General features: G+C 45.3%; 1 protein-coding gene across 1 annotated transcript in view; it reads right to left on the bottom strand.

Annotated features, from left to right (window-relative positions):
* The window catches only part of FOCAD (focadhesin), a 1,219,893-nt gene that overhangs the window by 897,561 nt on the left and 297,734 nt on the right, over positions 1-24,598 (bottom strand). The gene's annotated exons all lie outside the window — the stretch shown is intronic.

The following is a 24,598-nucleotide window of genomic DNA, read 5'->3' on the forward strand; positions in this document are numbered from 1 at the left end:
GCCAGCCACGGCGGCAGACCGGACCCGGGGATGGGGTCAGCGGCGCCGGGAGCGGCTCCGGGAGCGGCGCCAGCAGTGGCCGCGCCCGGAGCCGCATCCCAACGTCGATCCCTGGCCAGAACAAAATGGACCGGGAACCGGGGTAGGGGCGGGATAAACGGCACCCAGTGCGGCGCCTGTGGTGGAGCCAGGGGCGGCTCTGGGGCCGGAGCCAAGGGAGGCACAGGGGCCGGAGCCAGCGGCCCTGTGCACCTTGGGGCGCCGGAGCCGAGGGCGCTGGATCCAGTGGCTCCGGTGCTGGCGCCAGAGGCAGTGCCGTCGGGCCAACAGGATCTGGACACGGGACTGCGGGGCCCAAGGGCACGCCGACGGGAGCCTGGCGCCTGTAAAGGTGGTCCAAGGCAGCAAGGAACTCTTGCACCTGTTCGGGTGTCGTCGACAGACCCGGGTATAGCGGATAGGCTGCTGGACTCCCAGGCTCTGGAGGAGCCGTAGAAGTGGAGCGCCTGTCCCCCACGTCCGCCTCCGGGGAGCGACGGGGGGACGTCGGAGAGCGAGCGCCCTTCTTCGACTTCTTTTTATGGCGTCACTTACTGGAATCCAAAGGGGAAGACTTAGAGTGCGAGGAGCGACGGCTCGGGGCCCACGAGCGGTCCAGTGAACGGCCCCTGGACCCGGAGCGGCGGTGAGAGTAGTGCCGGACCTCGAGCAACTTCCGGCGCCGCTCCCTTAAGGCCTTCGGGGCCATGGCACGGAAGTCCTGACAGTCCCAGGTGTCATGGTCATGCTCCAGGCAGTAGAGGCAGACATCATTGGGGTCCACCACCGAGATATTACTGTGGCACAACCCGCAAGACTTAAAGCCAGGCATCCCTATGTGCACCAAGAAACAAGAAAAGGAGACAAAAGTCTCAAAGTGGTCCAAAAAAAATGACTGAGGTACGTGCTCAATCCTGATCTGCGCTTTCGGCACGGAAAAAGAAAGAACTGACGTCAGAGCGCATGGGTGGCGCCTAAGTAGCCTCTGTGACGGCAACGGCATCCCGGCGCTTACGACGCCAGTGACGGGCCCGGAGCCGCATGGCGCCACCTACCGGCGCGCAGAGGTTCTGCTAAGCAGAAAACTTTCCGGATCCAGACTGACGCCTGGGGAATATTCTAAGGTAAGGAATCAATCACTAACGTGTCTCAGATATCGTGCATCAAACAGATTTCTTGCATTCAATTCTGGTCCTAGTTATCCCTTTGTCTTTCCTCACTGGAGACATGTTTTTTTTCATCTTGTTTGGTCCTAGGTACCTCTAACCTCTCAAATGTACCAACAGCTCAACTTTTTTAGGGTACAGACAGACTGGTGGCTGAGTGATAGGGAGTCCTATCAGTGGTTCAGGGGGCAATTCTACAGAATATTAGTAGAGATCGCCACAAGTAAACAGGTTAACCTAGCTATGTTGGAGGAACCTTCAAAGTCCGAGCTTTCTTTAATCAATAGACATGGTAAAAGGGGCCCTCCTATGGCATGTGTAATGCCTATGAAGAAAGCAGTTCAGATGCTTGCAGAAGACTAAATGTTCCTGCAGAGGTAATACTGTTACTCGCTTTGGGATTAACCCAGAGGAGGGTACAAAATATTTATACGAATGTAAGGAGGTACTGTTCCCATAGTGAAAAGGAAAAAGAAAAAGGAAGATGAGGTGGACGAATACTGGGGAATCCTAAGGATTATTTCTTGGTGCCCTCACACATCCAAGTCATGCTTCATCATTGGGTGCTCTCCTCATAGGGAGCAACCTACATGTAGTGGGTCTGCCTGAAACTATCGACGGACAAGATGCTGTGACCTACATGGAAGATTGGCTACAGTCCTTCTCGCCCCCTGAAATCTTAATGCCCTTCTTCTCCATTGAGAGAGCGCACAGAGTGCCTGCTCGCCGGCCTCCAATGGGAACCTCTCAGCATCCAGTAGCCCTTAAACTCCTGCACTTTAAGGACAGAGACGCTATCATCTGTGCGGCTTGGGCCGCGGGACCCCTGATGGTAGACAACCACCCCATGATGATGTTCCCAGATTATACGCTAGCAGTGCAGCGCCAGACAGCCACTTTCCAGCATGTCAAATATAAGCTGAAGGAGCTTTATCTCCAGTTTTCCTTGCTCTTTGTGCCACGTCTGTGAGTGAGCTCATACAGGAAATCACACTTCTTCACTGAACCAGTGGCAGCCTGGGAATGGGCTGAGAGGCACGCCGGAGGTGGCTTAGCCTTCCCACCACCTGCAATGGACTGGGTCACCATCTCCTGAAAGTGGACTTCCCTGCTGTAATGATTTACAGATCCTCCTGACCTGTAACAGGTGATACATGCGAGGAAAGAAGCCTTGGAAGCTGCAGAGTCGATTCATAATGCTGATGTAACACCAACTCTGATGCCAGCCCCCAGCGCTCTGCCAGAAGAGACAGTAGCTTGTCACTGACTTGCTCACCCATATTGAGCTAGATCACACTGCCACTAGTTATGCTATAGATGGTGGGTGATATCCTCTAAGCCTACTGCATGTCCATTAATCTTCTATGCAGTGTATAGCCCTGCGTGCCCGCCCCTGCGTTCTATGTGCCCTCTCTGGGGAGTTATAGTTTTCTTCTCCCCCTTTTTCTCCTGCTACACATTTCCTGCAGCTGTGCATGGGACACCACTTACTCTCTCCCCACCCTAGCCAGGGTTTGGCATGCGTGCACACTGCACAGCTCATTTCACCCCGCCTTTCTTCCTTCAGCAGTCCTGTCTCAGAGCTGCTATCCTCATATGACATCATGCCCAGCGGAACCCACTTTGTGTCATCTGCCGAACCTCTCCCACAGCATTGTTCACTTGGTGCACGTTTACACAGTGGTCAGACGGGGTACTATTTCACACCATGCCCATAGTATTATTACCCCAGTTATATTGTCCCAAACTGCACACTAGCCCTCACACACTGATGCTAACTCAATCCCCACCAGGATTCAGTCGTCTTATGGTGACCAAAGCTGACCTGAGGCCACAACCTGACACCTGCTACATCCTGCCATAATGGGATCGCATGGAACATCAGAGGAATGCATACCCCTTCCAGACGGTACTTGATATACTCTTACTTACGCCATCGCAATGAAAATGTATTGCTCCTGCAGGAGACACATTTCACTCAAGCGGAGTCCGCACGCCTTCTTCGGTGCTGGAGAGGCCAGGCGTTCACAACTGATTACTCTGCCCAGGGGGTACAATCTAGATAAGAGCAGGGGCTCCCTTTGTGGCAAACGACTCGGCGGTCGACCCACAAGGTCACTACCTTTTTGTGGGGGCACACTAGAGGGGCGACGCTTTTTGCTCTGAACAATATATGCTCTGAACACAGAGCAACCTACATTCCTTAACAGGCTTTCAAGGCTCCTGGCATGATGGGGAGGCATTCCTGGTTGCTGGGAGGTGATTTCAACAGTGTCCTAGACCCACTTCTGTACAGTTCTCATCACCGCTTCCTGTCTCCCACATACTTTCATGCCAAACATCTGAGTACCTGGCTGCACCAATGGTAGACATATGGCGGCAACACAGCATGGAGGACAGTGTGTACTCTTTCTACTCCTACCCTCACGGACTCCACGTGCGCCTTTATCGCACTGTCTGCTCCACTGAACTGACCACTTGGGGAGGACACATTCGAACCTCAACCCTCAGTGCGTTCAGATATGCTGAGACAACCCTCCCATACTAACATGGTGCCTTCACTCCTCAATGTCTCCTGCCTCAAATTATTTGATGCAAGCTCTGGCAGTGCATCATCCTACTGGATAGAATGGGACGCATTCAAAGTCACTGTCAGGAGTACTGCATTAGCTCTGTCACAGGCAAAAGGAAACAGCTTGATTGGGATATTGCGAGAGGCTGGCTGTCACCTTAGCCCGGGGGTGGCCGCTTGCTCACCAAGGTGTGGCGAGAACACACAACTTTACGCTGTGGACTCCGCATGGTCTCACTCCGGAGCAAACAAAGTCGGCACCTTACAGGCATGGTTAATTAGGCAAGACAGTCCACAGTGCCCCCATTCTATCTCTTACTTTGCCTCCAGCCAAGACGCTGCACACGCATCATGAAATACTTGTAGCGTTCACACAATTCTAAGAGCATCTTTAAGCACCGGTGACTGGGATTACCAACTCGCCTGTAAAGGTTTTCCTATCAGGCGTGGACCTGCAGCGGATTCCACCAGACTTGGCACTGGAACTTAATGCAGTAGTCACTCTATTTGAGATTTGCAAAGCCATTAGGTTGCTGGCGTCAGAAAAACACTCTGGAATCTGATGGGCTCCCTCACGAATTCTAAACCCTATACAACAAAGCAATCTAAATCTCTTGCCTCCCCACAGTCCCTCTGGAAAGCATGGATAGTTTACATCCCTAAACCAGACGTGCTGCGATCCAAAAAGCCTTGGTTCCTATAGAACCTTAGCAATGCTCAAAACAAACAATAGAATCCTTGGAAAAATACTGGCGAGCATTCTGGCTCCAGTGATTACAAAGCTGGTCCATAAAGACTAGAATGGCTTTGTGCTGGGCTGCAGCACATCTCTAAATCTATGCCGCCTCTTTCGGGTCCTGGAGCAGTGCCAGGTTGCTGGCCACAAACGGGCTGCCTGGTATTGGACTGGAGACTGCCTTCGACTCTTTAGAGTGGGGCTATATTTTTGTCGTTCTATCCAAACTTGGTCTGGGTCTCCACATGCTTGGACTCAACAAGCTCCTACCCACTGCAACTTTGGCCTGGGTCAAGACTGGCAGGTATATCTCCCATACAGATAGTTCTAGGCACTCTCCAGGATTCCTCTTATCTCCACTTTTCTCTCTGGCTATGGAGCTCTTGGCACATAAACTGTGGCCCCAGGGATGAAACTGGGGAATACTGCTGGGAGATGGCATACACGCTTTCTGACTCTAACCCGACTAAATGCTCCTTTACAAGCAAGTCATATTCTGCCTGTGATTGAGCTTGTGCTCACCTCTTTTGCTGCTGTCTCAGGCCTAGGCCTCAACTCAGAAAAGTATTGCCTCTTCTCCCTGTCGGCTGGGGCAGCTGACCTCGCTCTCTGGTTGGGCGAGATAGTGGTGCAGTGGTACCTGGACACGATCCGGTACCTCAGTATCCACATCTACCACAACGCCGTGGCGTTGGAGGATGGCAACATACGCCGGGTTGGGAAGTGTCCTCCCTTTGCTGGCAAATCTCTTTCTGGACAACCTTATCTATGTCAGTGGCAGGACGCATTGCTCTTTCCAAGCTGGTGATGCTGCTGTGCCTGCTCTATTATTTTGCCAATGTTCCCAAATATTTGCAAAAATCCTTCTTTGTTACACTTCAGCGCCTGCTGGGCGACTTCGTTTGGCACAGCGGCTGCCAACTAGTAGCACTATTAAAATTGTACCTGCCGACCGACAGGGGCTGGCTGGTAGCTCCTAATTATGAACACTACCTCGTTGCACAGCTGCTATGCGTGATGCTGTGGTTCCAGAGACGTTTTAAGGCGTGGACACAGTGGGTTCAGGCCCAGGGTGACAGCCTTTCAGGAGGCCCTTGATAGAGCCAACTTTGTTCGGCAGAATCTTGCCCGGAAGAACTTGAGAATTAATTTTAAATACAATTTTAATGTAATCTATTTTTAATGTGGGTGATGTGTGAGAGTATATTACAGACAGATTGCAGAGAAATATTGTGTTTATGTTTCATGCAACATCAATAAAAAAAGTCTCTTTTACATCAAAACAGGACCTCACATATTAGAAGTGGGAGAGTGGCACAAAGAGTCTTTGCAGTAATATTAGTGGCTGCAACTGTGTTACCAAATTGAAAACATAACTATCCCTGAATATTAGATGTAAATACATTTAGAACTTGAACAAGTACGTCTGTGTTGTGTAGGTCACCTGGCCAAAGAGGGCATGAAAGAGCTGATATTGATTCATACATTCAAAGCTGTTTCGAATAGAGGCCCCCCATAAATGTTTAGCCCAGGCATCCAAAATCCATAAGATGTCACTGGGTGGTTCACTGAGCGCGATCTAGAGGGCACTGCGACATTAATGTCCCCCTTGTGGATCTTGGAGCACTTGCCACACCTTTTCCACCCTCCGTCCAAGTTCCCTTTCTACCCATGCTGCCGTTTTCATCTTGCTAATGCCTTGGTGCCATACATCCCCTCCTGCTTCCACTGCTCGGTACACCTGGAGGGTGAACACACCTCATGATGTTGGCTATTATCCTGTGGCATGAAACAGGCATCCTCTTATTGGGTGATCCCTTTTCCGACACTGCGCTCTTTCTGTTTGCAGACCTAAGTGACCAAACAGGTCTTGCCCGAGCAGTTCCTCACATATAACTCAATCATAGATACAATACGAACACACTGGGGGCCACTGCAGCCCAAACCAAGCACACACCAGGTGCTTGAAAACCTACACCTAGGGGCATGGGGTACCACCTGGTCACAAGGCTTACCAAAGCGCTGTGTGAACATACCTGCCTGCCTCTCCTGACATTCCGCGAACAGTGGGATGAAGACCTGGACAGGGTGTCCAGCATAGTGGAGTGGGCTGTGACCCTTGCCTACCCTGCCACCGTCTCCCGGAACACGCGATTCAACCAAATACAATTTTATATACTGCACAAGGCATATCTAACTCCAGTAAAGATCAATCGGATCTATCACCGTACGGATGCCAACTGTCCCTCCTATTTACATGAGGACAGAGACTTTGTCTATATATTTTGGCCCTGTCCGAAACTAGCCAACTACTGGTCATCTGTTGCTGTCCACCTTTCAAGCAGCACTGGTGTCCCCTCGCCAGCACCTGGGGCGTGTGCGCCCTCGGACTGTTTCAGTCCACTAAGAAAAATAAGGCAGTTGGCAGGTTCCTCGACCTGGCACTTCTCTTGGCTAAGTGGAGCATTATGAGTGCCTGGAAGTCGAGAGCTCACCGTCGATCACTTGCCTTGACTCAATCAGTGGAGGTATGGGCGACGGCGGAAGCCACTGACTTGCAATCGGAATAACTGCAGGAACTTTGGAAGTATCCAATCTCGCACCAGTAGGACAAGTGCTTGAAACTCTTAAATCTGAGGTGGATACTATCCTATCACAGGCGAGTGCCCCTGCCCTATTTACCACAGATGCCCACCTGCTGCAATGCCTGCCCGATTGCTGCTGTAGACCCGAGCCATCGTCTCCTCACCCTCTCCCCCACCCTCCCAACATTTCTTTCCTCTCCTATCCTCTGGTTCTGCCACTTACCTGCAATATCGGTGCTCCAACTGTATGGTTTTTTCTCCTCCAGCAACGACAGATGTCCAGTTGTGAGGGATTGGACGCCTTTGTGCGCCTGCTGTATGTGCTCATGTTGCCCCTCCCCAACCTACCTTCTCTCCGTGCATGCACTTGCCTGCACTACCCATGTTCCCCTTTGTTACAAAATGTATAGTGTCTGTGTATTACTGCAGCTCTATCGGTCATGTAACAAGCCAGTGTTATGTACCGTAGAAGAGATGTAAATATTTTCAAAATACATAATAAAAACAACTTTTTAAAGAATGAAAGCGCTACACATTCCGTGCAAACATATGGTGTCACACAGACGTGTCCAAAAGGACGTCTGCAATTTTCTGTACTGATATACACAGGGTAATCCTCCTTTTCATTAAAAAAAATGTGAGTGGAAGGAAATTTCCATGAATGGAACAGTTGTGAATTGTGCATGGTTTCATACCAACCAATAGATTGATATGTTTGACATTAATGAAAATGAAAGGTGGTTCTGGGCAAAGAAAAAATACAAAGTATTAACTAGGTAATAGGTGACACGTCACTGACTGTTAATGGTGCACCTTCAACGTGTGCTATATTTAATAGAGAGTCTGTGGATTCTTTCTTTGCCACTTATTTTTTGAGTAAGTGTCAAATTATATGGTTAATATAAGACTGTTTCATTAAGGAGCTGCCAAGGCACGAAGCCTGATCTAGGTGTTTTTAATACTCAATTTAGTTGTATAATAGCTCTTAACTGAGCCTGCCGCTGTTGTAACAATTTCAGATCTCCTTTCATGAGGTCTAAGGCTGGGAACAAAATGGGATTTAGCGAGAACACTCTTTTAGCAAGCATGTACATTCCACTGCCCATAACTTTAAAAAATAATCGCATGTTTTCCTGGTCTATTTACCTAATTCTTTCAGAAGCTTCTTTTTTCAGAATGTTTATTTAATTCATTATAGATTACATATATTCCTGTGGCAAGGAATCTTTTATTTCTTTGAGGACATGACCCCAGAAGAAAGACAGAAAAATCCATATTTTCATTAATGGAGGAGAAGTATTCCTTCACAGATGAGAGGCTAGAGTGTTCTAGCCATCATTGGCATAACTTGCCTACACTGTATATGGTAACCACTACAAGTGATGTAACATGGATCAGGATGATTACGTTTGGGTCCAGGAGTGTTGGAAAGAAAACACTGCATGCATACTGCTTTATAATTCTAAGGCCATAAGGCCAAACCTTCATTAGAGAATTGTATTGAATTATGGGTTTCATTCTGTATCATATCATTTATATCTGATTCAGACTTATTCATTGAAAATTGCCAAATATTAAACATGGTCAGATTGACTTTTGAAATAGAAGGTTTCTTTCAATCCTTCATTATTCCAAATCCCTAACAAGTAGTCTACTGTATAGTTTTGTTTAGAAAGATCTTTTTTTGGCATTATACAGGCTCGAAATAGGGTATATTTGCACTGAATCTGCCAGAATTTGGTTTCCCAAATGCTTTTCTCATCAATATTTGATTTCCAATACTCATATCCTTGAATAGCCAGGTTTTGCTTAAACTCAGTGGAGTAACTCACCTTGTTGGTAGTGATTATATGTTTGGGAAACTGCTCTGGTTTCTGTGTGAAATAAAAGGCTGAAGGGTGTGACCTGTCAAAACTCTGAACGTAAGGGAATTTCTTTAAGAAATTAGAATAGCTCTCGTGTGGCGGAACCTCTCAATGTTTCCATTGTGGATATTTGTGTATTTATCTAAGATAGCTAGCCCTCTGTATGAAATAATGTGCAGGGTGATGATAACAATACATTTATTTGTAATTTACTAAATTTAAATAAGCATCTTCACTATTCAAATTAGCATATGCCTTCAAATCAGACATCATTCTTTCAACAGTCTCAATGTTTCATCATTTGCAAGAAAACTTGGTATTATAAAATCATTCACTGAAACGTTTATCACATATGGAAAGTGGAATGTTTCAATGGGCCCCACAATCCGATATGGAACCTTTTCCCAGGCTATGCCCTCATGCACAGGGTAAGCTGTAATGTATGCAGCATAGAACCCTCTTCAGGTTTTGTGGGATGAAGAGTCGGGCTGTAGTTCACGAACCACAGGTGATGCAATTGTTCTTGTAGGAACAAAATGTCAGTTGACTAGCAGTAGAAACACAACTATCGCTGGCATCCACATAATGAGAAGAAACGTTCTATAATTACTTCACATGGGCCAATGGAAGCATATCTTGTAAAATAGACAGCTTTCATCAAAGCTGTTTATTTTGTAATAGGGAATACAAGTGAGACTTGTAGGCGATGGAGACGGTCTGTCTTTCATTTTGGTCACATAGATGTAACCATAGTGACTAGGTATGATTCTGCTAACTTGTTTGGTTTTATTGTCCATAGTTTGTAAATATTTAGTATCAAACATATCTGTGGGAGAAACCAGATCATACAGATGCTTCACTCTCTGCGTAGTGAGGGAAATAAGTATGTCCAAAGTTAAGAAACCCCAACAGGGACTCCAACTTTTTCTGTGTGTCAGGAGGCTGCAAGGTAGCACACCTCTAGAGGAAGTCTGGAACTAGACCGTTTCTCTCACTGGATAATTCATATCCAAGGAAGGTCACCATCAGGTAGGCGATCTTCGATTTTTTAAAATTATTCTTGTAACCATGTGATATTAACATAGTTACTATTCTGTCTACGCAGTTAAGTAGATATCATCAATATACAACAATACCACAGGATCAGTTTGCAAGATATCCATGATTCATGCCGAAAACAAGCTAGGACTATTCTCATAGCCCATGGGCAAGGGTCAGAATGAAAATTAAACTCGTCGAAACTGTAAGCGGTTAGATATTCACTTTCAGGCACTATACTTCAAATGAAAAAACCACTGGAAGTATCCAGAGTCGTTTTGGGATTTTTTCCGCACCCGGTTCGTCATTAAACCTGTGATGTGTTCATTTTGCACTGTATATGTTTGGGAGTGCCAATTCAAATGTCTATCGTTCAAGACTGTTCTATAGGAACCATCTGGTTTTGAGATAGGAAAAAAGGAGTGCTCAAGGGTGAGAGAAAAGGTGCTATTATGCCTTGATACTGCTATTGGTCTAGTATTACTTTGATATCACGTTCTGCTTCTGGTTTTAAAGGGTAGTGTGATTTTGGTTCACTCTGTATGAGAATAATGTGGACTAGAGTGTTCATCCCACCCTGCTTGTTTTCTATACAAGGCTGGAGCTTGTCTCGCAGCCCATTCATTGGCATAATTTTCCCCAATATCTTCAGATACTATTGGGGAGAAGGCTACCCCTTTATGGCTTCCTCTCCCTGGGGTGCTTGCCTAATGAAGACTGAAGGCCAATCTTTTTCTGCTAGGGTGATGTCATAATCATCAGATAGTTGGGTCCAGATGAGGGATTTGATACTACCTGAATAGTCCCATTCAATTTATATTTTTAGGTTGTAAACCTTATCAGGAGAATGGAAATGTTGATTTGGAGTCTCGATCTGTATGAAGTCATCAGTTGGATTTGCATCAAGAAACCTTCGAAGCGTCTGATGTACTACTGTGACTTCTGCGGCGCTGCCTAGACAAAGGACTTGTAGTTGGATCAGCATGTTGTTTAGAAAGTCCATCCACTTTCTTCTTTTTTACTGGGGTTTTAGAGTCCAACCCTTTCTCTTCCCTCTTTACGCTGATATCAGCCTTGCGTTCTCCTTCACTTTTCTTACTGTACTCCGATTGGCTCCTCCTTTTGGTTCTTTTACCTTCAGTGTCCACAAAAGAATGTGAAGAGCGGCTACCAGAATACTGATACCATTCAGTCTTTTTAATTGTTTCGCGTCTCTTAAGAAATAACCACCCCAGGCAGATTCCAGAGAAGCAGGTGATCCAGTCTGTCTTTTATCTTTTTGTCCCTTCCATTGCAAATTTCTCCTTAACAGAACCCTCAGTGTCATTTTTAGGTTGTAAGTGTGGCTTGGTGGGACAAGTACCAAGGGTATCTTTACCTGCAGGTCTAAACTTATGAAGTATAGCCATAACTGAAGCCTCTCCCTTAATGTTGCTTGGAATGATAGAGGAAACTGTAGAGAAGTGTCCCATTAACTACATTCCTAAATCCAGAGCAGGGCAGCTCGGTGCTCATTTTGAACTTGTTTACATACCCCAGGGGAGAACCGCCAATGAAGGCGTACAATGCTTACTGGTATAAATGCATGCAAAGATGTTCCACCAGGAGTTACACTCTTCAACAGGAGGCACCATCCCAAGAGGAAGCCACATATTCAGTACTCTGTGATTGTCTTGGGGATAGTGTAGGGATACACTGCTTCTAACTGGTTGGTCTTGTGAGCAATCCAGAATGCCATTTTACCATGCTTCATGGGCACTTTTCCCATGATAACGTTAATAGTCTGTGGACTAATAGTTTGCATTTCTGTTGGACGGGCAGGCCTTGCTGCTACAGCAGTTCTGGAGCTCAACGTATGTTGTGCAAACTGCACAAGTCTCTTGGTTAAGGCAAGTATGTACTTTAATACCCCTACTACCTCCGCATGGGAAAGAGTTTCAGGGCTAGGAATGAGAGTATAACCAGCCAAGATTAGCCACATAGCCCCATCATTACTCAGAGGCCCCAAACTAACATGTCTGTGCGTGTGCGACAATTAACGATCAAACCAGTTTTGGTGTTCCTGAAAAGTTAAAGGAATGTCCAAGTCTTGGTAAGCGCTATAGTTTTTAGGCGGATCTACTATCGTATAATCATGAAACTGCCCTAAGGCAGCATCAATAGGCTCAAAATCCACGAGAAGTAAAAAGTGTCAAAGGCATACACTGGATGTGCTGCTTTTACAAAACTAACTGCCTCTCCTCATTGGGGACTCCTTAAGCTTTGATGTGTTGAGTAACTGCTTCCCTGAAATTAGTCCCTATAAAAACAGGTGTTGCCATGATGAATGGATTTAATTTCTAATTGGAATCAAAGAATTAAAAAAAACACAGAATAATGAATAACCTTTTATGAGTCAAGCTAGACAAACCTAAGGAAATAGGTGCTCCCATATTCCCAATAGAAGGTAACCATGATTACTATGGAAGTCTCTGTAATGACACAATAACGGTTAAGATGTGTGTGATAAGTGTAAACTACTTAAGGCAAAGCCAAATGATACAAGGGCCACATTGGGTGCCAACTGTTGTGCAACTTATGACTTTAGTGTAACTCTACAAGGTGTGCTTTCCCATCCACAGCTGACAGGGGTGAACTCGGTTCAAAGCACCAGAGATGAATGTGGAAGACAAGCTATTGTAGCCCAGCAAAACACTATTCAATGTGTAATTGATATAGAAGTTTTGCTTTTAGGTTACTAATAATCCCATAGAGGGATCAGGGGTACCATGGAAACCACAACACCCTTATTTCATTAATCACAGTTTCACACACACTGTACTAAGAAGAATGAACCCTTTTATGTTAAAACTATTTGTTATTATAAGAACAGTCTCAGTACATCTACACAACTACACTGAATATTATAGAACCAGCAACAAGACACGGTCTAAATAACGAGAACAAAATGAAAATGTCCAGCATTGCTAAAATGTCACTTAAAATTGCTAGAACCCAACGCCTACTTCCATGCACTATACTACGAGAGCATGAAAGTCAGAGCAACTTGCATTCTAGAGTTTCTTACAAGAGAAGAAACACACTTTATATCTTCTTCAAAGCAAAGGCTGTCTTTATCAGCGGAGGCAAGATGATAGTGTACCCCCGCAAAGGGCAAATACCCACTGCGGTAACATTCAGTTGGTCTTCCTCTAGGACTTGGCTTTATCAGCTTCAGGCGAGATGTAGCATTGCAAAGTGTGCTGGCAGCAAGTGAGACCGTCCCTGGCAGAATCTCGGATGATAAACTTATCAGAAATTGGAACTTCTGACGTAAGTTTAGGAATTTCTGACATAGATTATGTGTATGCATCCCAGACATTTCCTTATGAACAAATAAGGCAGAGGACGTCACTTCAGACTACACTTTTTTCTCTGTCTGTATGTTTTCTTATTTGACCATGACATGATTAGGAGTAGACATTTGATCCAAACTAATGTCACATTAGAAATTGTATATCATTAATCGAAGAACTTGACGATATCACAGTTTCTAGAAAGATACGGGCTGGTGACATCTGCGTTAAAAGGCAGGCATGACAATGATTCTGCATAAATCGGGGAATATGGTGTCTTCCATTGTTTAAGTTAAGGAAGATGGAGGTCTCCACGAACAAAGTTGGAATTGGGCCTAATAAGATGAAGTTGGACCTTAGGGAGTCTATGTCAGTTCTGATTCCTTTCCCAGCATCTTCTTTTACAGCAACTGGTATCACTGTATTTTGCAGTATCCACACCACCAAAACAATCTAAATTTATAAATAGACATGACAGAAAGCTGCACAAGCGGACATAATTTTCCAGCATTCATTGTCACGATTGCCGGGTTTCGGATCCCCAAGATGGCGGCTCAAGAATGCGCATGCGCGGGGAAGCCAGGCAAGCATAAAGCCTGACTCTCCTAATACACCGCGCTTTGCGTTCTAGTGTTTTGGTATCTTCGATTTTCCCTCAATTCCGATTCCGCCGTGGTCCCTGCACTCCCTTCGTCGGGACGTTTCTCCTGCTGCGGGTTTGTTCGTGTTCTAGTTTTTTGGAGTGGATTCAAGGATTTCTCCAGTCTTCTCCTGATTCCCGTTACCACAAGGTCCCTGGATTTTGCCCGGTCTTCGAGCGGTCTGGACATTACTACTTATGGGACTTTGTTTTCATGTGGATCGTACATAGCTGTTTGGACTGTCCAGTGTCCCCGCCTTCTTCCTGATTCCCCACACTGGCTGGCGGGCCGGACTTCTCATTCGGCATTCCGTCAACGAGCTAGATTGTTCCTCTCGTACCGCTGGTTGGCCGGACGGTTGGGTGTTTCTTCCGTCTGCCGGCTAGGAGGCTTCATTCCCTCTGCCTTCTCATCCTGAGAAGCTGCACTAAACCGTGGTAACGGTAACGGCACCTTGGCGCTGCAAGTTCTGTTATTTTTATTATTTCATTTTATTTTAGGAAGAACATGAGCATGCCAAATGGAGAGGCAATGCTTTTAGTAGTGCCCTTTGGGCTGGCTCAGAATATCCTCTTCCAGTCTAATAGTTTCCTGAAGTATACTTTGGTAAGTGGGTTATTTGTTTAGTCACATTGATTTATATTCAAAAGGCAAGATTTCAGATGCACTCACAGATTGTTTCTTATTTACACAGTTTTGACAACTGAGCGTTCTCAACATTCATTTCCTCATTTCTTTGTTACAGAAGGGAAACGTTAAGGTAATACACATAAGATGTATTAAATACAGGTCATATTGAAATTAGTATGTCTGTTAACCTGTACCCTATCTTTTCAGCCATTCTTTGAAATCCTGTGGAGCCTGAGCACGTCGAGGGATCTCTTCCCTATTTTCCTTGTTTTGTTTCCCTTCTTCCCCTGGGTTACCACTGTTGAATGACAATCGCCATTCTCAATAGGTGATTTGAGGGAGTGAGGACCTTGCTTCGGTTCGTGGGGCTCCCGCAGAAACTAGAGGGAACTCTGACATTCACTTCTACAGGTAGTGACATCTCTTAATTGCCCAGAACCCAACTATTCAGGAACAGCCATCACTGGTTTGCCTTCAAAATTATCTTTAGGGTAAAGCCAGACAAGCAGACCTCACTCTTCAACTTCTACATCGACAGAAATTGACATCACTGCTTTTTCAAACATCCGCCTCTTCCGGACAGTACATTACTTTGCCGCCAAACCATTTTAAAAGAAGATGGCAGACAATCAGACCTCATTTCCTAGTATCCACCTCTGTAGGAAACAACATCACTGCATTTCCCAGCATCCACCTCTTCAGAAAGTAACATCACTGTATTTCCCAACATACTCCCTAACTACTGTTAAGTCATCACTGCATCCTAGCAGCTAGGAAGGAACTTTCACCTGCATAGTGTACAGTCGTGTTCCCGGCCCGGAGTGCCCGACTGTATCTGGTATCCTGATTTTTTATTTTGGGCTGGTGTCATGCTAATCTGGAGTGCCCAGAGGCCTAGGCCTGTCCCTTGACATTAAGAAAGTCCAGGACCTGTCCTGTGACCTGGAGGGAAGTACCAAGCATGCCCTCATTGACAGACAGTGGACTACTAAGTTTTTGCTCACATTCCAAAAGCCGGAAGAAGGAGGAAGACACTGAAGTACGGGGAGAGGAGACAGGGATCCTTTAGAAATTCGATAATTTGATTAGACCTTTTGCTACAAAAGATGAGGATTACGCGTCATGAAAACTGATATTTGGTGGATTGAGGAAGAGAGGGGAGGGACGGCAGACTCTTGTGCAAGCTGTGGAACCTTTTAGGTGAGGCTTGCTCCTTTGTCTTTTCCCGATTAATCCTTCAGTTTGACTGTTGTTTCTGCTGTGGGTGCTCCATGTTGTAGAATACCCAGCTGTGAGAAATATCACTCTATATAGAGGGAGTGTCTGAAAAGCGGCCTGGAAAGGACACTTGAAAGGATAACCACCTCAAAACACTTCTACAGTTGCAGGCAGTGAACAGGTATCCCTGTCTGTTCTTGGTGTATATCAGTGGGACCCCACTATCCCAGTAGTCGTTCCAGTTTCATTCTTCTACGGCTAAGGAAGGGAGTGCTCAACAGTGTACTCAGAGGATTGCTGTGCAACAAGGGCTGGAGTCTGCCTGACAGCCTGTTTCCCAGAAGTGAGGGGATATCACCTGAGCCTGGATCTCTTGCAGGAAGAGCTGTGAGCCTGTTATGGGGCACCTAGTGGCCTCCCTGCTACTGAGAGAGGAAAGGAGTCTGCCTATCTTTGGTGTGTCTGTCCAGGAGGAGCGAGGAGAAGTGTCTGCTGGTCCACAGTGTCAGCAGTGCTGTAGGTTCTTCACATTAGTTTCGGGTGGGAACTGCAAACCCGAGACTGCAATTGCTGAGGCACTGGAGATATGAGTGCATGCCAGATTTTGCATGTGTGCAGCCATAACAGCCAGCTGGAGATTTGGCCTGTGTGTAGCCGTGCCGGTTAAGAGCTGTGATCATTCTGATCGTGGGCCCTACTGCCCAGCATGGTGACTGGCTTGTGCGTGGCTGCCACTGTCCAGTGTTGCAATCAGCCTGTGCATGGCCGAGACTGGTCGGAGTAACCAACCTGTGTAGGGGCTGCAACTGCCTGTTATACCCGGCCAGAGTAGGGCTGCAAATGCAGATTCACAATTGGTCTGTCCATGACTATGTCAAGCACATTAACAAGTGAGGGCTAGGCCTAAGGAGAAGGAAATCGGAAGAGCTGCCATCTGGTGTGCAACTTCTCTTGCGAGAGGTTGTGAGCACACCCGAAAGTCAATGTTGAATGGTAAGACTTCGTGTGACTGCGAGGACTGAGCACACCTACTGTGGGGGGTGGGGGGGCTGGGATCCTGTAGGTGGAGAGAAATCTTGATCGGTGGGAAGTAGGGAGAAAGAGGGGAGAGGTGCGAGGTGCAGGACTGCCCCAGTATCATCCAGAGACACCAAATTGTTGTTACTGAGCAGCTTGAATGGTTTTTGAGCAACCCCACAATACCTCCTTGAGAACCATGTGGCTGCTCACATCACCACATCTGTAAGCCAAATTCGTAAGAGGTTGTACATGGCCCAGTTTGCAGAGCCATAGTAGGTTAGACCCCAGGACATTGGAGGCAAACAACTTCAACCCCCCAGCTAAGGCCCTGCTAGCCCCTGGTCCCTACGCAACAGGGTCTGACACCAGCAGAGGCCAGACACAGATAAGAGCATCACTTGTTTGGTCATGTTAGGCCAGAATCAATGATCTATTGTTACTAGAGCAAGCACCTGCAAAATAATGTCTCATTGTGTGTCGAGCCCAGCACTCCACACTGCCCTTTCCCACAAAAGTACCCAGCTCTAGACCACAATCTCACACATGATGCTCACAACACACAAATACAGCCTCATACACATCCCACTAATCCCACTAGCCATCATCCAGAAGTCCTCCTGACCTGAAGAAAGCAAGTTACACAACTTCGTGGAGCTTCGTGGGACAGAGAAATATCCCCTGCATGGCTCTGGAAAGCGTATGCCTCTGTCTCAAAGTCCTCATAACATGCTGTAATGCTTTTTGGGCCTGTCTTAGCACACACAAAACAATCATGCATGAATGCTGAGGACTTTCTATGATCTGGAAAGAGACCCAGAGCGGGGCTCTGTTTTCAAATGGGCAACTTCTCTTTCGAGGGGAGCAACTACTGTCATCTCTGCTGGCTATAGAGTGGCAGCGAAGTAAATATAATGCAGAGAAGACCTTTTTACTGGTTACCTGCCTAGGACAGCAGCTTACTGATCTCTCCTGTATTTTTCAAACTGTTTTGCCAATTTCCTATGATCGCGCTATTCACCATCTATGAGGTGTATGGTTGTGTATACATACATGTGTGTATGTATACGTGTTGCATGTGTGCATTGATTGAATGTGAAAGATGTGTAGACAGCAAAACAGTACACGTGGCTACAGTTACAACATGGGTCCCACTGCGTATGCCATTCTCTAGTGGTACCGAAGATTGAGGCTTGAAAGAAGGGTCAAGAAAGCAGATGTATAGTGTAGTGCTCTTCCACTCAACATTCCAGGGATTTTGCTAAGTGGGTCAGACAGTGGAGTGTTATTGACATTAGGAAATGAGACAAAGGGCTGCTGTTAAGCTAGGGAGTTTCCTCTGCCTTCCTGGCTCAGTATTCTCTGGGAGTGGCTAACTTCCACAGGTTAACACGTTGTAAAGGGGGCAGTCTTACATGCCTTTGTGCTCTTGTTTCAGGTTGCTTCAAAGACGAGAATCTCAGCTACCATCTATCCTCCTGATTACACTTGTCTAAAGACCATAGCTAGAACAGTCGGCAAGGGAAGCACAAAAAGTGCAGAACTGCCCAAAATAAGGCACATAACTGAAATGCTGCAATACATGAGGACTGTCCGCAACTTGAGTATAAAGTTGGGCCAAAAACTTCCAGTCAGTGTGATAAACTTTCCTGACGAGAAGCCTTGGGTCCAACACCAGTGGCAAAGCAGAGATTTATTTGAGCTGCTTGGGTGTTGCTCACAAACTCCCCCTTGGCAGGTTCAGGAATAGTCACCTTGGGAACAGTTGAATAACTTGACAGGAGAGGCTGCCTGAAACTAACTTTGGAGGAGAGAGCTGGCAACAGCACAACAGGGACAATGGAAGCGCTCATGCATGACGATGATGCTGCTCTGAATAATCAAAGGATGTGAAGGGGCTTAGTGAGTTTAAACGATGAAACTACAGAGGCATGGGGGTGAGACCCGCATCGAAAGGCTGTGAGAAAGTCTGACAAGCTGGATGTGTCTCACAGAAAGAGGATGAATCAACATCTGTTCTAAGGGTGTTTGGGAATCTGGTAGCAGGAAGAGTCCCAATTGCAACCTAGCGCCAAAAAGCGCTCTTCAGATTCCTGGCAATTCCTCTGTGGCATTTGTTTTGCCCATGTTTGCCTTAGGAATATTTAATGGCTGCAATCCTATCAGGAGTCCTGAACAGTCTCGGACTCTTCTACTCTTTTGGTGTTTTCTGCAACACAAATGCAAGGTACCAGACTGTGAGATGTTGGCAGAAAGGCTAAGGCAATGACATCCTCCAACCATGTTATTCAACTTTTGTTGTTTCCTGACTGGTCTAAAGCTCAGCTACAACAAAGCATGCTGTGCAGATGGCCATCACTTTTATTTTCTTTGATTTGGCTGAAAGGAGAAGAGGTCTCCGAAGGAATATAGCCTCCTAAGCCCTTCTTGTAGTCAGAGAGTAAATAAATCAATCAGTGGAGCACTGATACCTTCCCTCTCTCGTCCTGGCTGTAGAGAGGCTTAGCAGTAGTACCAATCCACGCCATACTCAACAGCCTGGTAGACCAGCTCTGCCAGAGCCTCACTTCGAAGTGGCCAATAAGGAGCTTTGTTGGCTCTAAGAATACTGAAACTAAAACACCCTCCATCTGTAATAATGTGATAAGTGTAATAATGTGATAAGATCTATGATAACATCATGAGTGCCAACCGATCTTCTATGGCAGATTTATCATCTACTTTAGTCGAAGAAGAAACTTGCTCAGCCACTCTCAGTGCATTCCCTCCCATCTCTTTGGAAGAGGTGCAATGCTTGGTGAATCAAACCAAGAGTGGCAGCCCTTCAGACGCTATTCCAGCCAGAATGATGCCGGTGGTGGCTCAAACACTGGGCACAGGGATTCAATGCCTAATAAATCTATCATTGACTGAAGGCCGAGTGCCCATGGCATGGAAAAAGGCATCGGTGAGACATATTAGGAAGAATACTACAGTCCCTTGGACGGATTTGTCTAATCTCAGACCGATATCCCTACTTCCATTCATGGGAAAGCTCACAGAAAGACATGTAAATGAGCACCTTTCGAGCTATATCGAACAGACCGGCAGTCTAGATCATTCGCAATTTGGCTTTAGGCCGAAGCATAGTACCGAGTCGGCACTATTGTCAGTAACGGATGATCTACACATGTACCAGGACAAGGGTCATTCGGTAGTCCTGGTACTGTTAGATCTGTCGGCAGCGTTCGACACTATATCTCATAATATTCTGCTCGAACGGCATGCTAAGATCGGTCTTGTGAGTACAGCACTGGCCTGGCTAAGAAGTTTCCTATCTAACCGGTTCCAATAGGTTAGTATGGGTACATTTTGTTCGGCGGAAACTGAGATTACTAAGGGGGTGCCACAGGGCTCTTGTTTGAGCCCAACTCTTTTTAACATCTATGTGGCTCCCCTAGCGAAAATCTTGAGAGAGTTCGGTTTCCTCCCCGTATCATACGCGGATGATACCCAGCTCCTGTTTCCTTTTAAAACTCTAACCGACGAAGTGAAAATTTCTTTTTCCAAAGGCATGAAGGCGGTAGCAAATTGGATGACTTCTAATTGCCTACAATGTAATGTAGGCAAAACGGAAGTTGTACTCTTTGGGGAAGCAAAGATCCTATGGACCCCGGACTGGTGGCCGCAAGACCTTGGCCCGGTCCCAGACCCTAAATTTGTTGTGAAAATCCTAGGAGTGCGCTTGGATCGTGAACTCTCTTTTAAGCAACATTGTGACATCACTGTGGGTTCTTGCTTCCATGTCATTGGCATGTTGCGAAAGGTCTTCCCCCTGCTGCCGAATTATACCAGAAAAACCTTGGTGCAAGCTCTGATACTTAGTCGCATTGACTATTGTAATGGCCTCCTGTTATCGGCCAACGATGGAGTACTAGCCAAACTCCAGATGATTCAAAACACCGCGGCTAGGCTAGTATTAAATGCCCCCCCTAGATCATCGTCTAAACCTCTCCTGGAGAAATTGCATTGGCTCTCAGTCCGTAACAGGGTAAAATTCAAGACCTGTTGTTTAATACACAAGAGCTTAAATGGACTAGGGCCATTGCACTGGAGAGATAAATTCATTTCATATAACCCGGTTCGGTCTCTTAGGTCTAGTAACCAACTTCTCTTGAGAGGTCCAGCTGTGAGAAAGACCAGACAGGGTGGTAAGGCCTTATCTGTAGTTGGTCCGACTCTATGGAATAAGCTAACCCTTGAGCTGAGGCAATGTTCGGAACACCTGAGCTTCAGAAAGAAGCTCAAAACATTCTTGTTTCAGAACTAAATTACTATCCATAGACTGTCTGACTATGCTTCTGGTGTTTTTGGGCGCAGAGATACTCTGGTAAAGAGTCGATTCAAGCGCGTTATAAACCCGCAAATAAATAAAATAAATAAATAAATAACATTGGTACAAACTTAAAGACCAATGCTTTTTCTCGCTCCCTGCCTACATCTGTCTGACTTTCTATTCACAATCTGCTGTCTATGCACCACCTTTATGCTATGTCGCCTTTATTGCTACCCTCAACATCAATCTGTACCTTCAAGTCTATAATTGAGTTGGCGGGACGTTGTTTGGACCCTGTTGGTATGGTGGAGGAGACTTTGGCTTCGCAGCAAGGGACTCAAGTCCCAGAATTCCAGCCCGTAGGAGGAGGAGAAGCCTCCCCCGCGCCGCGTGCTGAAAACCGTTGGTGACCTCTGTCGGTGTGGGACTTTGTTTGGAAGCTGTTGGTGTGGTGGAGGCGATTTCGGTTTGGCAGCAAGGGACTCAGAGTCCCAGAAATGCTGCCGATAGGAGGAGCAGGAGGAGCCTCCCCAACACCGCGTGTTGAAAAGTTTATGTCTGGGCAGGTGCGCCCAGCTCTTATTTGTTTTACAAATGCTACCCGGCAATATTGTTTTTTATGTTCTTAACTTTTCAAAATCTGCTTTTAGGCTCAGATCCATCTGTGACTAACAGTTGGAGGTATATTAGCGTTGTGATTCTGGAAGGATCGTTATCCTGTACATAGTTTAATATATTTATTTTTGTATTCCTTTTTGAACATATATCATACACATATATTATAATAGTTTATTTTATTCTTTTATACAGTATTTGATGTCAACTGGTAGAGGTATTTAAATACAAGTTTCTATGTACATATATTGTGTATTTGACTTTCATGTTTTTTTGCAAAAGCTGAATGAAGTGATTTGATGATGAGTTATTTCTCCGTCTCTCTTCTGTCTCTCCCTGAACTAGACTCTCTTCCTGTCCTATCTTCTCATCTCTATTGTCTCTTACCCTCTTTTCCTTACTCTTCTCTTCCTGTGTCCTGCACTATTTTCTTCCTCCCTTCATTATCTCTCCCTCTCCACACCCTCACTCTCATTAATTCCCTTCACTGACTTATTTTTCTCCCTACTTTATTTGCATTTCTTCATCCCATAGGTATTATCTATTGTTGCTCATGTACCCATATTTCCTTTAGCCTCTAAAATTTCCTGCTTTCTCTCTCTCCTGATTTGCCCCACTTTTTCTCCCTTCATCTTTTCTGTTTTCTTGTCTAGCTCCCCTTAACTCTAAATTCTCTTGTAGTCCTCTTTTTATTCTTCCTTGCTATTACCTCCTTTTCTTTTTCCATTGCCCTTTTTCCCCTCAATGTCCCCCTCTGCACTATTCTCTTCCATTATTTTCTTAAGTACATATATGCATGAATCATATCTATGTGGGTATGACGCCAGGTGAACAACAATGCATGTGTTAAACCGATGCAAATGTGCATTCACATACTGGGTTTAAAGAGCGAATGACTTGTGGAAAAAAACATATAACTAACAATTCAGTTTATATCGCAAAATAATGCCCAACTGAAAACAAAAATCTTTAGTTTTAAAAATAGCTTAAGCTGCACAGGAAGAAGAGTGTATGTTGGTGAAAGATGGGTAATAGGTTATGTTTTCATGAGAAAAAGATTTTGCGTTAGACGACAAGCTGAAACAAACATTTATAAGGACAACAGTTTGGCTTCTCTGAGCCTGCAAACAGATGCACACACCTACAATCATTTCCACAAGGTTAATAGATACCAACTGAAATGTACAGTGGCCGAATTACATGGACCAACAAAAATACATAACTAAAGCGAGAGGTCACGGTGTCATATGCTTCAGGAAAGCACAAGTGATGAGCATTAGCGGAGCACTGGATGAAGTACAGTTCAGGGGTACACTGTGTGTCTTATGTGGTGGACTGGGTGATATCCTGTAGAGGGAACATGGTGTTGTAAAATTGAAGCATATGGTGATGTACAAAAGAAGGAATTTCATGAAGTGCCATGTTACTTTAAATACCTTTAGGCAGTCTTTGGTTTTTTTAAGCCTACACTTCCAAATGCAAAAGCAAAAAAAAACAAGTCTAAGTGCAAAATTATCTTACCTAAAAATACAAAAGTAGCACACATTGTTTTTTTTATGGTCAATTAAAACATTTTTTTGCTTACTGAGTGTTATCTGATTTTCCAGAATCCAGAACTCATAATAAAAGTGTATCTTGAGTAATAATTGCACTCACTATCATTTATTGTTCTCCTTATAAAATTTCACAACCCATATCAAAATGTAATACAGAAAAATGTAAGTATGCAGCCAACATACAGTAATTATATATTTTCACCCTCGTGACTGGAAATTGTTCATGCAATCACTTCCGCCGGACCATGTTAAAACTGAGATGCCAGTAACCTGCTCTCCCCCTCTAGCCTTTCATTTACGCAGTGGGAGACAGGACGAAAGAGTCCTGATAACTGCTACGAAAAGACGTATGAAGGTGGATGTTGACTAGTAGTCACAAATTGCATGTGGACCTGACAACCAGCTGGTACTACTGATAATCCCAATACCAGTAAAAGTATGGTAACCTATATATAATATTTCAATATTAATATTTTTGCACAACCAAAGCCGAGTGACATAGTTAATGGTCCTGAAGAATGCCAAGAACCTTTCCGGTCTGCGAAGAGAGAAACATGACGACCTAATCCTAATAGGAAATATCCATAACCCTATTCTCACTGAGCTTATTTTAATCTATCCAATGGGGCACTAATAAAGATTAATCTTGCCCACCAGGAGATAGTTTTAACTCACAATCATCTTCATATTTGTTTGCACTCTGCCCCTCACTCTACCCTACATTGGATGACACAAAACACCTTGCGCTCCTCTCCTATGGGGGAGTTGCAGCCAACACTGGGTACCTTGCGGTCCCAGTGTGTAAGAGGGAACCCAATGATGAAGCATGTCACCTTAGGGTGTGTGAGGCTTCTCCTCTTAACACATAAGTGCTTCTGTCCCTCCCTCCCGTTCGCATTTGGTTGAGTGTTCGGCTATACCATTCGGTTACCTATTTTTTGAGTAGATATTTTCACTCATCTCAGATCGAGGAGACTTTCACTTTGTTTGGTGTGTTAATTTATTACATAAAATCAGAGTTATTTTACTTTTGTCCACTAAAACGTGCTGCTTTATTTTGCCTTGCAAGACAATGGGTCTCATGAAATAAATGTTTGTGACTAGACAAATCACTAACCAGACAAACCACACACCTAGTAGAGGCACAGATATGTATGAAAGCCCAAGACAGATAAAGTCTCTGTTCAAACTAGTTGCTGTCAAAACATAGCTTGCTTTGTACCAACCCTAAAACAATGTAAAGGTCACATGATGTTGAACAATGTGATGC

The sequence above is a fragment of the Lissotriton vulgaris genome, chromosome 3_1, assembly GCF_964263255.1.
Source record: "Lissotriton vulgaris chromosome 3_1, aLisVul1.2, whole genome shotgun sequence".
Classification (NCBI taxonomy): domain Eukaryota; kingdom Metazoa; phylum Chordata; class Amphibia; order Caudata; family Salamandridae; genus Lissotriton; species Lissotriton vulgaris.